Below are 14,957 nucleotides of genomic sequence, written 5' to 3' on the forward strand. Positions count from 1 at the left end.
TTTTTGTGGAATTACATTCAGAAAGTGGCCTTTTTATGATAGTAATTTTAATCTTAAATAGAATTATACAGTCAAACAGAACTGTGGATTCATAATCATTTTTTTCAAGATTCATTTAATATTTTGCTGATTTGCAGCACTTGATGAAAATGTACTGTAGGTTTAGCTGATTGCAAAATTAGGCCTCTAGAGCTGATAAACTGAGGGTTTAAACCCTCGGCCTGTCACATGGGCTTCAAATGTATATCTCATCCTGTTGATGTCTGTGCATTTGTGTGTGTTTTAATGGAATCAACTCCTAAACCCTTTTAATGATACACCCTTTAAAAAGAGAATCACCTTAAGGGACCATCATATTCCCAGTTTAAATTAGGAAACATATAAAATGTTTAAAGGTCTCTTTGGCATATTATTCTGGTGCCCAGAAGAACTGTCCTGGTGTTGACATAGGCCAAAATGTGCCAATTTAATAACAGGTCACCCTCCCTGGTGAATCCCTGTGGGGACGACACTCACAGGATGCACAAGATAATTGTTGGGAAAATGCGCAATTTTTTCCCCCTCGAAACCTGGGATGCTTAACGTGTAGCATGTGCTTTCTCTTCTACCAGACAGAAAATTGGTTTTACCAGAAGGTTACTGGATGCCTAGCACCCCCTTCTTCCAGCTGGCATTTTCCTGTTTGGATCATTTTAAATGTTGGATTCTGAAACCCTCCCCTCTCCCAGCTGCCACCTTCTTCCCTGGCGGTACCCTTGAGTCGGCTCCCTAATGCTTTCTTGCACCCAGCTGCTTCTCTCCCTGGCTCCTGGCTATTTAGAATGTGATGGGATAAATAAGTCTTTCCCTACCAGTCACCTCTGAACAACTCTTAACTGGATTTCTTTTATAAGCCATTGTACCCCTAAATTTGCAACAAATTCATCAAATTTGTTTTCCATTCTAAAGTTTGTGTGTGTATGCATGGGCACATGGATTCAGGAGTATATCCCTCCCACATAAACATATATACATATACGCCCTTGTAAGTTTATGAAGAATAAACCTGTTAAAACCTTTTGACTTTGTTAAATCAGAAGCAGGGAGATAATTTTTTAGAAACAAATCAATGCATATTAATTTTTGAATCAATTTTAAAGACGTTTTATTTTTTCCTGATATATTAGAAAGAGCAAAAGCCTGGGAATTTGCCAGGCATAGTTTCAAATCCAGTCCTTCTATTTCCTGAGTGTGCTGTGTTGGCAAGTCATTACATCTCTCTGAAACCTTATTTTCTGTGTATGTTAAATGAGGATAAAAAAGACCTTTGTTAAGTAATTGTGAGATTTAAGTAAAATGATGAATGTAAATGCATCTAGTCAAAACGGAGCAGTAGAGATTAGTGAAAATGGCCAAATTCAGGACATATTTTGAAGACAGTATAGACCAAATTTGATGATGAAGTGGTTGTGGCATGTGAAAAAGATAGGGTGATATCACAGTTTTTGGCCTCAGCAAAGTAGACCTCCCGTAATCTGAAGGATGGGCTTTTCTAAGGCTCCACAGTTTGAAAAAAAAAAAAAAAATCCACCTACAATGCAGGAACCACAGAAGACACGGGTTCAATCCCTGGGTCAGGAAGATCCCCCTGGAGCGGGGCATGGCAAGTATTCTTGCCTGGAGTATCCCATAGATAGAGGAGCCTGGTGGGCTATAGTCCATAGGGTTGCAAAGAATTGGACAGGACTGAAGCAACTTAGCACACATGCATAAAACTGAAAGAAAGGGAAGACTGTGGCAGAAACAGATTTGAAGGGAAGGATCTGGAGTTGGATTCCAATGCTGAATGTAGGATACTTTTTAGAGACAGAGATGCCAACTTACTTTGATCAGAAATTATTTTGTATAGCAACATCCTAACAGGTGTTATAGGTGTGTGTTTGCATTTGTGTGTAAATATTTGGGCACATCTAATTCAAAATATACTTTTGTCAAAAAGATAGATGGGTGTAGAAATCCCAAATTACATCTGAAGATTAGGGGACACCATTTTAAAGTGCTAAAAATAGTTTAAAATTAATGTTTTATTACTAGCATTGCTTTAATGGTTTGTACAGAAGAGATTTTGATGTATTTTATTATTCTCAGTGTTTCTAGTTCTGTTTTCAGATTCATTCCACTAGTTGAAGCAAAGTTTTTATGTGAACACTTTATTGGGTAATATGATATCCTAATATATGATCCAGAAAGTATAGTAAAAAGCAGAAAGGAAGTACCAAACACTTCCCCTTGCTTTATTGGTTCAAAGATCCTGAATAAAATGCTCACAAGAAAGAGAATATAAGGAAAAAGAAGAAAAAAAAATGAATGAAAGGGGGGAGAAAGTTCCTTGAAAAGAGGTTACAAGAATCCGTATTATGCAAAAATAGTTTCAACTTCAAGATTACATTACCCAATGCTCTTCCCAGAACTTTACCTCCCCCAACTTTAAACCTGAGTTATTAACCATTAAAGAATGTTTGTCCTCTCTGCTCTTCATTCTTTTTGCCATCATCTTTTAAGCTTTTCTTCCCTCTGTTTCCTAGGACCTCTCAGTCTCTACCCATGCCAACAGATCTCTCTTTTCTGGATCATTCTTGAATATTCATCATACATGTTATCATTTCAAGGACTCTGAACACTCTTCCAAAATAAAAAAGAAACCAGTTTTATATTCTTTTACCCAGTTTATCAGTCAGAGCCCTGGCAAGAAACATATGGCACACTCAAACTTGTAACTTGAGAAAACTTTAATAAGAGGACTTTTTACAACAGGATGGGCAGAGTTTCAGGCAGGCATCAAGGATAATGCAGTGCTCTGTTACCACCCCTGGGCCTGGAAGGACGAATGGAAGGAGTAGTTATTAGAACCTGAAGTGTGTGTGTGCTCAGTCATTTAGTCATGTCCAGCTCTTTGCAGCCTCATGGATTTTAGCCTGCCAGGCTCCTCTGTCCATGGAATTTTCCAGGCAAGAACACTGGAGTGTGTTGCCATTTCCTCCTCCAGAGGATCTTCCCGACCCAGAGATGGAACTTGCATCTCCTGAATCCTGTATTGGCAGGCGGATTCTTTACCACTGAGCCACCTGGGAAGCCCAGAACCTGGAGAGAATCAACAAACTAGTCCCTTAGTTAGAAAGCCGGAGCCAACCAATTGCAACTTGGCAGTGAATGAGCAGTAGAATAAACACCTGGAAATCTCCTGCCTGTTTCTCTAATCGACTAAAATCAACCAGAACCAGAGGGCCAGAGATCCCCTTCATGCAGTCCTTTCGTTTCAGCACAGAGTAGGACAGAACAGTGGGAAATAGCTGGAAGGGCCACACAGAAAGCAGTCCAGCACACATTAGGTTTCCCAAATGTTTATCTCACTGAAGTTCACTTTTGGTCTGTTTGTATGTTTGCTTTGTTGTGATTTGACACCTATGAACTGTCTCCATTGATACTATTCTTTGCAGCACAACTTAGAATATCTATCTAAGCAGTGGTCATAAAATGGAGGCCAGTGTGCTTGTAGGCAAGCACGTTGCTTTTTAAAAAGCAGTTTTGCTTTTTAAATATTAAGCCTGAATATCTTTGGGTGAGACATAAGCACCCCAAATTTGATGGCAGCCAACCACTTTCTGATATGTTCATGCATTAGGGCAACCTATTTATGTTATTTTCCTGCCCTAAAGACATTTGAGTTGGCCGTTTCTCTGGATTCTGCCTCTCCCCATCCCTCTGTCTCAATCTCTTATTAAAACTTACCTGTTCTGGGTCGTGCTTTCATTAGACCCGGTTTTCCTCTAGAGAATGTAGTAAATCTGCTATTAAAATGACTAGTGATGATTTAACTTATCATTTTCCTTGAGTAACAGATTTGAATCTTTAAAGCTGTTTTATTCCATATCCCTCCCCCCAAAATTTAAAATGATGTGATATCTTTGCTTTTCAAAATGCACAAAATCCATGTTGTTATAAGTGTAAAACTTGCCCTAATCATTTTTAATCATCAAAAAAGCAAGAGAGTTCCAGAAAAACATCTGCTTTATTGACTATGCCAAAGCCTTTGACTGTGTGGATCACCACGAACTGTGGAAAATCCTTCAAGAGATGAGAATAGCGGACCACCTGACCTGCCTCTTGAGAAATCTGTATGCAAGTCAGGAAGCAACAGTTAGAACTGGACATGGAACAACAGACTGGTTCCTAACCAGAAAAGGAGTACATCAAGGTTGTATATTGTCACCCTGCTTATTTAACATACATGCAGAGTACATCATGAGAAATGCTAGGCTGGATGAAGCACAAGCTGGAATCAAGCTTGCTGGGAGAAATATCAACAACCTCAGATATGCAGATGACACCACCCTTATGGCAGAAAGCGAAGAAGAACTAAAGAGCCTCTTGTTGAAAGTGAAAGAGAAGAGTCAAAGAGTTGGCTTAAAGCTCAACATTCAGAAAACTAAGATCATGGCATCTGGTCCCACCACTCCATGGCAAATAGAGGGGAAAACAATGGAAACAGTGACAGACTTTTTTTGAGGGGGCTCCAAAATCACTGCAGACGGTTACTGTAGCCATGAAATTAAAAGCTGCTTGCTCCTTGGGAGAAAAGCTATGACCAATCTAGACAACATTAAAAAACAGAGACATTACTTTGCCAACAAAGGTTTATCTAGTCAAAGCTATGGTTTTTCCAGTGGTCATGTATGGATGTGAGAGTTGGACTATAAAGAAAGCTGAACACTGAAGAATGGATGCTTTTAAAGTGTGGTGCTGGAGAAGATTCTTGAGAGTCCCTTGGACAAGGAGATCCAATGAGTCCATCCTAAAGGAGATAAGTCCTAAATATTCATTGGAAGGACTGATGCTGAAACTCCAATACTTTGGCCACCTGATGCTGGGAAAGATTGAAGGCGGGAGGAGAAGGGGACAGCAGAGGATGAAATGATTGGATGGCATCGCCAACTCAATGGACACGAGTTTGGGTAAACTCTGAGAGTTGGTGATGGACAGGGAGACCTGGCGTTCTGCAATCACGAAGACCATGGGGTTTCAAAGAGTTGGACATGACTGAGCTACTGAACTGAAGCATTTCTAGTTGGTCAATACTGTGAGTTTCTACAACTTCTGTATTGCTTAATAAAGAGATTATGTTCATGTTCCCAGAACGCTACATGCTGAGTTCCCCTCAAATGCCAGTCCCCATGGATAAATGGCAGACTGAGCTCACAGGTGAAATCCCATTACAGAGACCTCCAGGGAGACAGTATATTTTCTTATAATACTCAAGTGTTATTGTAGAGAGTAATTTTCTAAATAAGTTTAAGCACCATAATCATTTGAAAGAAATATTCTTTCTATCTAAACTGAATATAATCAATTTGCCTTCTAATGCACAGACCACAGCCCCTGTATTTTTCAGAATGTGGGTAATGTAGAATGAATGAAATCCAATGCTTTGACCATATCTCCTTTATCTTTTGCCAGAATCAGAGACATCTACTGCTTTTATTCTTCCTGCTATAAAATAGCTCTGTTTTTATTTTCTCCCTTTCCTTGTTCACTGTGACTTTGAAATTGTTTCCTCCTTGACCAGTCAGTGTTTTTGTATTACTTCTTGTGCTCCAGTGAAGCATCAGGTGCTGATTTTTGCTTTTTTATTTACGCCTGAAGCCTGAAAAGGGGACTCTTTTACTGAATTAGTAATGAAAAATTATTTTTTATAATAAGGTCAACTAAGCATTATTACTCTAGGTCATTGGCCAAGGACTCAGAAACATTTTAATTATAGTATATTCTTCACAACAATAATGACATTTGGCCTGTGTTAAATTTCCCATTAGCTTCTCTGCCTGATTTTCATTAGGCGTACCCTGAATTCAGGGCTTAGATGTTAATTTTCATGGCAATTGAATGTTTTATTCAGATTACTAAGGCACATTGATTCTCTTTCCTGAAGAAGTTGTGTTGTTAAAGAATGGTGACTTCAAGGATGTTTTCAAAAGAATAGAAATGGTTTCAACTCCTCAAGAACTGTCAGGTAGTGTTCTTTATGTTTTATTTTGTAATTTATCCTCTAGAACATCAATTGCTAAGGTTTCCTAAAAATTTTTAGGGATGTTTAAAATAAAAAAGAATCTGCTCTGAGATTCTTTAATATTCAAAAACTATTTTAACTAACATTGATTATACACTTAACTTATCTCACATATCAGAATTCCATTGTTAAAATTCCACGTTTCCTCTGGATAAATCAAGTTGATGTTTAGGTTATAGAGGTATTTGGTATTTAATATTTTTAAAAACAGAATTACGAAAAAAAAAATTAACAAGGCTCTTTGGTGATGGAAAGTTGCAATTGACAGAAACCCAGTTTCAACCAGTTCAGCCATATTTTGAAATAGGGGTAGTAATTTATTTGATTAGACATCTGAGTAATCTAGGGTTAACCCTGAATTATGGCTGGCTGGATAAGAGGCGTCAGCACTGTCATCAGAGTTATATCTTTTCCTTTGTCCTTCAGAATGGCTTTTTTCTTCTGCTTGGTAAGAAGGCTTCTGGTTGTACCAGTCTTGTTTCTTAACAGCAAAGTATACCAGTGATACTTTGTCCAGTAGACTTACCTGGCAAAAATATCCTCAGAATGAATCTACTTAGCTAAAATAACATTCCTGAACCAATTACAGCCACTTAGGGCTAGAGGTATACTTGTTTGACCTTTCAGGAATTTTGTGAATTCCTTTCCCACTGTACCTCATCCCACTCCACTTCCTGACATTGAAGGGGAAAGTTGTAAGAACTTATCTTGGTCAAAGAGTTGTGGTTCTGTTCCTGAACCACATGGAATGAATTTCTCATAAGACAGAGAGATTTCTTTTGTTGAGAATTGAACCATGAGAAAGTCACTCAGCTTCCTTCTGACTCCAAGTCTTATGTGGAAATTGATGATAATAATTGTCTCTACCTATCTCAAAACTCAACAAGTGTTACCCATTATTACATTGAGATATTGTGACTCTTAAATTGTTGTATCATTTTTAGACAAGTTATAAAGCCCTCAGTAAAATATTGTTTTTTACTATATTTTTAAATAAGGAGGATATATCTCTGAAGGTGAAATGGATGATTATTCATAAAACAATGTATAACTGCTAACAGTAAGAGCTTACCCTATGCAGCCTATTTTAAAAGATTCCCATGTATTAACTCATAAATATAGTGCTTACTAGCAAACCCACATAATCTGAGGGTTTACACTCCACAAATTTCAGGTCATGTGACCTGGGACAACTGCTTAACCAGTTTATGCCAGTTTCCTGGTCTGTTAGTATTAATAGTGCCTACTTCATATGCATTACACCAAAGTAAGGCTTATCAGCGCTTGAAACATAATAAGCACTCAGTTAATGTTAGGAGAGGAAGAAGAGATTTTGTCATTTATTATTATCTTCATCATCGCTGCGCATTATTACCTGCTAATAGAGTTGACCATAATTTATATTTAGGTTTTAATTATACAGTTTTACAAATTAGAGATTTTATTTTTATTTCAGACCATCTGATTAGCAGGGCAATTCAAAGAAAGAACAAAAAAGGAAGGAATTTGTAGATTGAAAAGTAGCTTTGCTCAGAATGGAACCAGAGTGGATATGTAATGATCCTTGTGTATTGATGAAAATTGTTTTACCTAAGCTATGAATTTTAAAAAGAAGAATGGAGTTTCTGGTACAAAAATAAATACTGTTTTCTCAAACTTCTCAGCTATTAAAGTAAAATTATATGATTTCAAAATATGTTGACTATGTTTTTCCACATTATATAAACACTTCAATTTTAAATGTTTGTACTTAAAAAGGACAGGCTTCCCTAGTGGCTCAGTGGTAAAGAATCCACCTGCCAAAGCAGGAGACAATCCTAGGTCAGAAATATGCCCTGGAGAAGGAAATGGCAACCCACTCCCGTATTCCTGCTTGGGAAATCCCATGGACAGAGGAGCCTGGCTGGCTATAGTCCTGGGGGACTACAAAAGAATCAGTCACGACTTAGCAACTAAACAACAACAACAGTTTCTCAAGCATAGTATATTGAGAACTGTACCTTCAAGGCTGTTTAAAAGAGCAATTCACTAACATAATCTTACTTTATTATATGATGACATGACTCTCTCAAATTATTTTTCAATAGTGATTTACCTAAAGGTATATCAAACCGTTAAAAGAAAAAAGTCTTGACATTCATATTTTTAGAAAAATATAGGCTTTATGTTTATAAACATTTTGAGAGCTGTGAAATGGTAATTGTTAATTTGTTTCTGTTTACATGCTTGGACGTTAACAGTTATTTTGGAGTCAAAAACACAGTGGTTTTGAAAGTTTAATTTTCAATAATTTTCTTAAAAGACAAGTCATACAATTTCTCCATGCAGAAATGTTGTTGAGAATGATGTAAAAATTATAGCTTAGCAAAATCGCTCCTATCTACAAGAGGAGATTACAAATTTTGTTTGTGGGGACAGACATTATTATGAGAATATCTGGATCTGATAGCAATTTCATACTTTGGTTTGATTAAGGTGCTTGGATTAGATTATTCTTGTATCTACATATATATTTGTATGTTACATATATTCATTATTACTCAAACTTTTTTTAAAAGTGGAGCCAAATTGTATGGATTAATAAATTTATTTTCTAGTATGTCTTGGGAACTGATAAGAATTCACAAAATGTAAATATTATTCCCTCCAAAAATAAAGAAATATAATAATAATGTTGGGTACAAAGTGGTGAATAAAATTTACATTCTGATGATAGAGACTAAAAATAAGTTAAGGCAATTTCAGACACTGTTGAGAGCTATCAAGAAAAGATAATAGAGTAATAGGAAAAGTATGACGGAGCAGGAGTGGCGGTGGTGGGTGGTAACTAGATTAGAAGATGATCTGGTAGACCTTTCTGAGAAGATGGCCTTTTACCTAATACCTGAGTGCCAAGAAGGCAGTAGGGGGAGGAACGTTCCCAGAAGAAGAAATATCAGATGTACACATTTTATGAACGAAGAGAGACCTAGATAAGAAGGGGAGAGTTGACGTAAACAGGGCTGGTGAGGTGAGCATGGCTCTGTGATAGTGAGACATTTAGATTCATTATAAGTTTACCCGGAAGCCCCAGAAAGTTGCATAGGCATGAGGTGTGACTTGATTACTTGGTGTACTAGGTAAAAGATTTTGTCAATAATCTAGGACAGGGATCATCCAAATGCAGATCCTTCATTCCTTTCCTTCTCTTCCCTAGCTGCATTCTTTCTTCTAAAAACCCTTAACTCATTTTTTTTTTGAAATTTAACAAATATTTATGAAGCCAACACTGTGCCAGATGGTGTTCTTGATGCTTTGAAATAAAGATGAATGATACGATTCTTTTCCTGTCCTTAATGGATAGTCTGTGTTTGCTTGGGTACTCATGGACTCAAAGGAATACCTAAATCTTCCTGGGGAAGACAGAGATGGCTTTAGCTGAAGTTTAAAAGATGAATAGAAGGTGACTAGGTAGGTCAGAGTCTAGTACTCTAGTAGAAAAAGGTATTTCAGGCAAAGAGGAGAGAGGGTTTAAAAAACAGGGGCATAAAAATGATGATACATTCATGTGCCTAGTCATTTCAGTAGTGTCTGATTCTTTGTGACCCCATGGATTGCAGTCAGCCAGTCTCCTCTATCCATGGAATTCTCCAGGCAAGAATACTGGAGTGGATTGCCATGCCTTCTTCTAGGGGATCTTCCTGACCCAGGAATCAAACCCACATCTCCTGTGTCTCCTGCATTGCAGGCAGATTCTTTACCTCTGAGCCACTGAGGAAGCCCCATACGTTTACTGATAGACAAGGAGTTCTGCAAGGCTATGGTGTGTGGTTGGAATGAGTGGAGACAAGGCTAAATGAGTAGAGGCCAGAATCTGAGAGCTCTGTTTGCAGTGCTAAGAAGTTAGGTTTTATCCTCAGTATCCAGGATACTGAGAGCCAACAAGACATCTGAGCAGGGTTGATACAACATCAACTTTCCTTGTTTTATATTTGAATGTGGTAGAGTTGATGAAGTTGAGCTGAAGAAACCTATTAGAAGATTATTGTGTAGTTGAAGTAAGATGCTAATTGCTTGGTTTGGAAGAGATAAAGTGATGAGGACAAGGAATTGAGACTGTGAGGCTTGGTGCTTGACTGGATGGGGATGGCCAAGAGGGATGGAAGGGAAAGGTGGACCCTAAGGTGACAGGTGGCACCACTGAAGAGGATAAAAAATTCAGAAGTGAATGGAATTGTTGGAAACAGTTTCGAATTCCAAAGTTAGGACTGGGAGGAATGGACGCCTCTGGATACACCGAGTTATAAGTTGAATGCAGGTATTAGAACTCTAGAGGATCTCAGAGCTAAAGTTACACATTTTTAAACTTGTCATGATATGAGTTCAGTTCAGTTCAGTTCAGTCCCTCAGTCATGTCCGACTCTTTGTGACCCCATGGTCTGCAGCATGCCAGGCTTCCCTGTCTATCACCAACTCCTGGAGCTTACTCAAACTCATGTCCATAGAGTTAGTGATCCCATCCAACCATCTCATCCTCCGTTGTCCCCTTTTCCTCTTGCCTTCAATCTTCCTCAGTATCAGGATCTTTTCCAATGAGTCAGTTCTTTGTATCAGGTGGCCAAAATATTGGAGTTTCAGCTTCAGCATCATTCCCTCCAATGAATATTCAGGACTGATTTCCTTTAGGATGGACTGGTTGAATCTCTTTGCAGTCCAAGGGACTCTCAAGTGTCTTCTCCAACACCACAGTTCAAAAGCATCAATTCTCCAGCACTCAGCTTTCTTTATAGTCCAACTCTCACATCCATACATGACTACTAGAAAAACCATAGCTTTGACTAGACGGACCTTTGTCAGCAAAGTAATGTGTCTGCTTTTTAATATGCTATCTAGGTTGGTCATAGCTTTTCTCCCAAGGAGCAAGCATCTTTTAATCTCATGGCTGCAGTCACCATCTGCAGTGATTTTGGAACGCAAGAAAATAAAGTCTGTGACTGTTTCCACTGTTAACCCATCTATTTGCCATGAAGTGATGGGACCAGATGCTATGATCTTAGTTTTCTGAATGTTGAGTTTTTTTTTTTTTTTTTTTTACAGAATTAGCCAGAAGGTTTAATCCAGAGACTGTCCTCAGGCAGAATACATTGTTGTTATATAATCCTAAGGAATGTAGAGAAGAAAAAACTTTGTCCTTTCTTCCTCCTTGAGAATTCCAGACCCCTCTCTCCTTGGGGACCCCTAGACTTCTTATCAACCTGCCTAGGAAATGACTCTCTCAATCCCCCCTTTTCTTTTAGGAGAATTATGTTGCCTAGGGAAAAGGGGCTTCATTCTCGTTCCATAACTGCTTCCAAGCTGAGAAGGGGTGTTGTCCCTAAATTGGTGAGGCAACATATTCACCTAATCCTATTGGGGATATCTGATCCAGGGGCCCCAAATAGTAGTTGGAGGAAGGTGCAGCAGTAGCAGGAGTTTGAGCAACCTTTTGTAACTTAAAAGCTTTCATGCAGCTAGAAACAAATTTAGTTACACAGTTACAGATGTAAGGCAACATAGTCATTAAAACAAGTTAAAATCAAAATTAAAAGACACATTAAGTCCATAGTTAAAGTGCAACTTATTGCACCAGTCCATTTTAGGGTTGGTAGATGTCATCAGATGAAGAAGAGGCATCACATGTGATTGCTGTTGAAGGTATTCACAGACTTGGAGAAAGTCCTTTCCTTGAAGTGGAGATGTCCACCACCGGAAGCCTTCCATTGATGACGAGAATCTTTATAACCTCCTTAGCCTGTTCACTACGACAGAGAAAAGCCTCAATCCATCCAATAAATGTATCTACCCAAACTTGTAAGCAAGAATATCCATTAGCTTTTGGCATATGAGTAAAATCAGTTTCCCAGTCCTCTCCAGGATACTTCCCACTTCGTTGTAATCCAGATGGGGAGAGATTTTGCTTCCAAAACCTGTTCAGCAGTCGCCACGGCATAACCTGCTTTACGCTTTCCATCCTTGTCCTGAAGGATCCCGGATGAGCCCGCAAGATGAAAGGTTGTTGTTGAATCACGACGCCGGGATTCTTGGCCCCCGGAGGAGAAGAATTCAATCCAGGGCCAGAGACAAGGCTTGATCACTCAGAGCTTTTGTGTAATTAAGTTTTATTAAACTATAAAGGAGATAGAGAAAACTTCTGACATAGGCATCAGAAGGGGGTAGAAAGAGCACCCCTGAATGTTGAGTTTTAAGCCAGTTTTTTCACTCTCCTCTTTCACTTTCATCAAGAGGTTCTTTAGTTCTTCTTCACTTTCTACGATAATGATGATGTCATCTGCATGTCTGAGATTATTGGTATTTTTCCTGGCAGTCTTAATTCCAGCTTGTGCTTCATCCAGCCCAGCATTTCTTATGATGTACTTTGCATATAAGTTAAATAAGCAGGGTGACAATATATAGCCTCGATGTACTCCTTTCCCTATTTGGAAGCAGTCTGTTTTTCCATGTCCAGTTCTAACTGTTGCTTCCTGACCTGCATATGGATTTCTCACGAGGCAGATCAGGTGGTCTGGTATTGTCTCTTGAAGGATTTTCCACAGTTTGTGGTGATCCAGACAGTCAAAGGTTTTGGCATAGTCAATAAAGCAGAAGTAGAGGTTTTTCTGGTATTTTCTTGCTTTTTTGATGATCTAGCAGATGTTTGCAATTTCATCTTTGGTTCCCCTGCCTTTTCTAAATCCAGCTTGAACATCTGGAAGTTCATGGTTCATGTACTGTTGAAGCCTGGCTTAGAGAATTTTCTACATTACTTTGCTAGCTTGTGAGATGAGTGCAATTGTGTGGCAGTTTGAATATTCTTTGGCATTGCCTTTCTTTGGGATTGGAATTAAACTGACTTTTTCCAGTCCTGTGGCCACTGCTGAGTTTTCCAAATTTGCTGGCATATTGAGTGCAGCACTTTCACAGCATCATCTTCCAGGATTTGAAATAACTCAACTGGAATTCCATTACCTCCACTAGCTTTTTTCATAGTGATGCTTCCTAAGGCCCACTTGACTTCACATTCCAGAATGTCTTTCTCTAGGTGAGTGATCACACCATTGTGGTTGTCTGGGTCATGATGATTGATCTTGTATAGTTCTGTGTATTCTTGCCACCTCTTCTTAATATCTTCTACTTCTGTTTGGTCCGTACCATTTCTGTCTTTTATTGTGCCCTTCTTTGCATGAAATTTTCCCTAGGTATATCTAATTTTCTTGAAGAGCTCTCTAGTCTTTCCCATTCTGTTGTTTTCCTCTATTTGTTTACATTGATCACTTAGGAAAGCTTTCTTATCTCTCTTTGCTGTTCTTTGGAACTCTGCATTCAAATGGGTATATCTTTCCTTTTCTCCTTTGCCTTTTGCTTCTCCTTTTCTCAGCTATTTGTAAGGTCTCCTCAGACAACCATTTTGCCTTTTTGCATTTCTTTTTCTTGGGGATGGTTTTGATCACTGCCTCCTATACAATGGCATGAATCTCCATCCATAGTTTTTCAGGCACTCTGTCTATCAGATGTAATCCCTTGAATCTATTTGTCACTTCCACTGTGTAACCGTAAGGGATTGGATTTAGGTCATGCCTGAATGGTCTAGTGGTTTTCCCTACTTTCTTCAATTTAAGTCTGAATTTGGCAATAAGGAGTTCATGATCTGAGCCATAGTCAGCTTGCAGTCTTGTTTTTGCTGACTGTAAGAGCTTCTTCATCTTTGGCTACAAAGAATATAATCAGTTTGATTTCAGCATTGATATGAGTTAGAAGCTCAAAACTGGTATTTAGACCAGGGGTCCCCAGCCTCAGGGATCTAATGCCTGATAATATGAAGTGGAGCTTATGTAATAATAATAGAAATAAAGTGCACTGTAAATGTAATGGGCTTGAATCATCCCAAACCATCTCCCTGACCATCCCACTCCCCATTATACCCCTTCACCCCGCAGTCCATGGAAAAATTGTCTTCCTTAAAACTTGTCCCTGGTACTAAAAAAGGATGGGGACTTCTGCTTTAGAATATATTTTAATTTGCACTGCTGTGTTTTACTCAAGCCAAAGTTTAAAATTCCACAGATTTCACATAATATTAGATAGCTACAATATGCTGGATTAAGAAAGGGTTGCACCGGTAGAAACTAGGGTGGTTTTCTGTTATTGTTGTTTTTGCTGGAGTACCCAACCAACTCACTTCACCTATATATGTTATATATGCTGAGGCCCTTTGAAATTTGAGTTCGAAACTAGGGTCATAGAGTGAAAGGGGAACAGGATCAAAGATCAAAGTCCAAAAGAAGGCTAGACACTGGAAGAGGACAATTCCAGGAAGGAGAATGAGAGGAAGCACTTTTCCTAAAGTTTCTGTTTCGTTCTTTACCTTGGAGTTTTTCTCCCCTGACTTATTTTTGTGGCTTTCGACTGACCTTGGGTAGCCTGCTCTCGCAACTGAGTAATCTATTTTGTTTCTCTTAGAAAAGTTCTTCCTAAATACTGAATCCTCACCATCCATACTGTGCTCCATGGATTCTATTTCCACATGGGAATTTCTTCTCAGCACTTCTTGGGAAGATTTTCTAGTTACTGAATCCTGAAAAGAATTCATTTAAGGAAGCTGGGGGAAGTATAATAGTTTTCCTGCAGTTATTATAGCTTTAGGAATCAACATAGAAATCTCATTGGTTAGGAGACATCTGCTATGGTCATATTGAAAGGAAGGGCAGGCAACACTGACATACAGAACTTTAGGTCAGATTTCTGGGGGTTAAGACCTGGCTACGTGGGAGATGGGTAGTCAGGATCATTGTGATCTTTTGAGTATTTATTTAATCTCTGGTTCCCATAGGAGACTGAA

The 14,957-nt window shown here is 38.6% G+C and overlaps 1 protein-coding gene across 13 annotated transcripts in view; it reads left to right on the top strand.

The window, feature by feature from the left end:
* GTDC1 (glycosyltransferase like domain containing 1) overlaps window positions 1–14,957 on the top strand; it is a 523,084-nt gene that overhangs the window by 279,277 nt on the left and 228,850 nt on the right. The gene's annotated exons all lie outside the window — the stretch shown is intronic.

Source organism: Ovis aries, chromosome 2 (genome assembly GCF_016772045.2).
Source record: "Ovis aries strain OAR_USU_Benz2616 breed Rambouillet chromosome 2, ARS-UI_Ramb_v3.0, whole genome shotgun sequence".
Taxonomy (NCBI): Eukaryota; Metazoa; Chordata; class Mammalia; order Artiodactyla; family Bovidae; genus Ovis; species Ovis aries.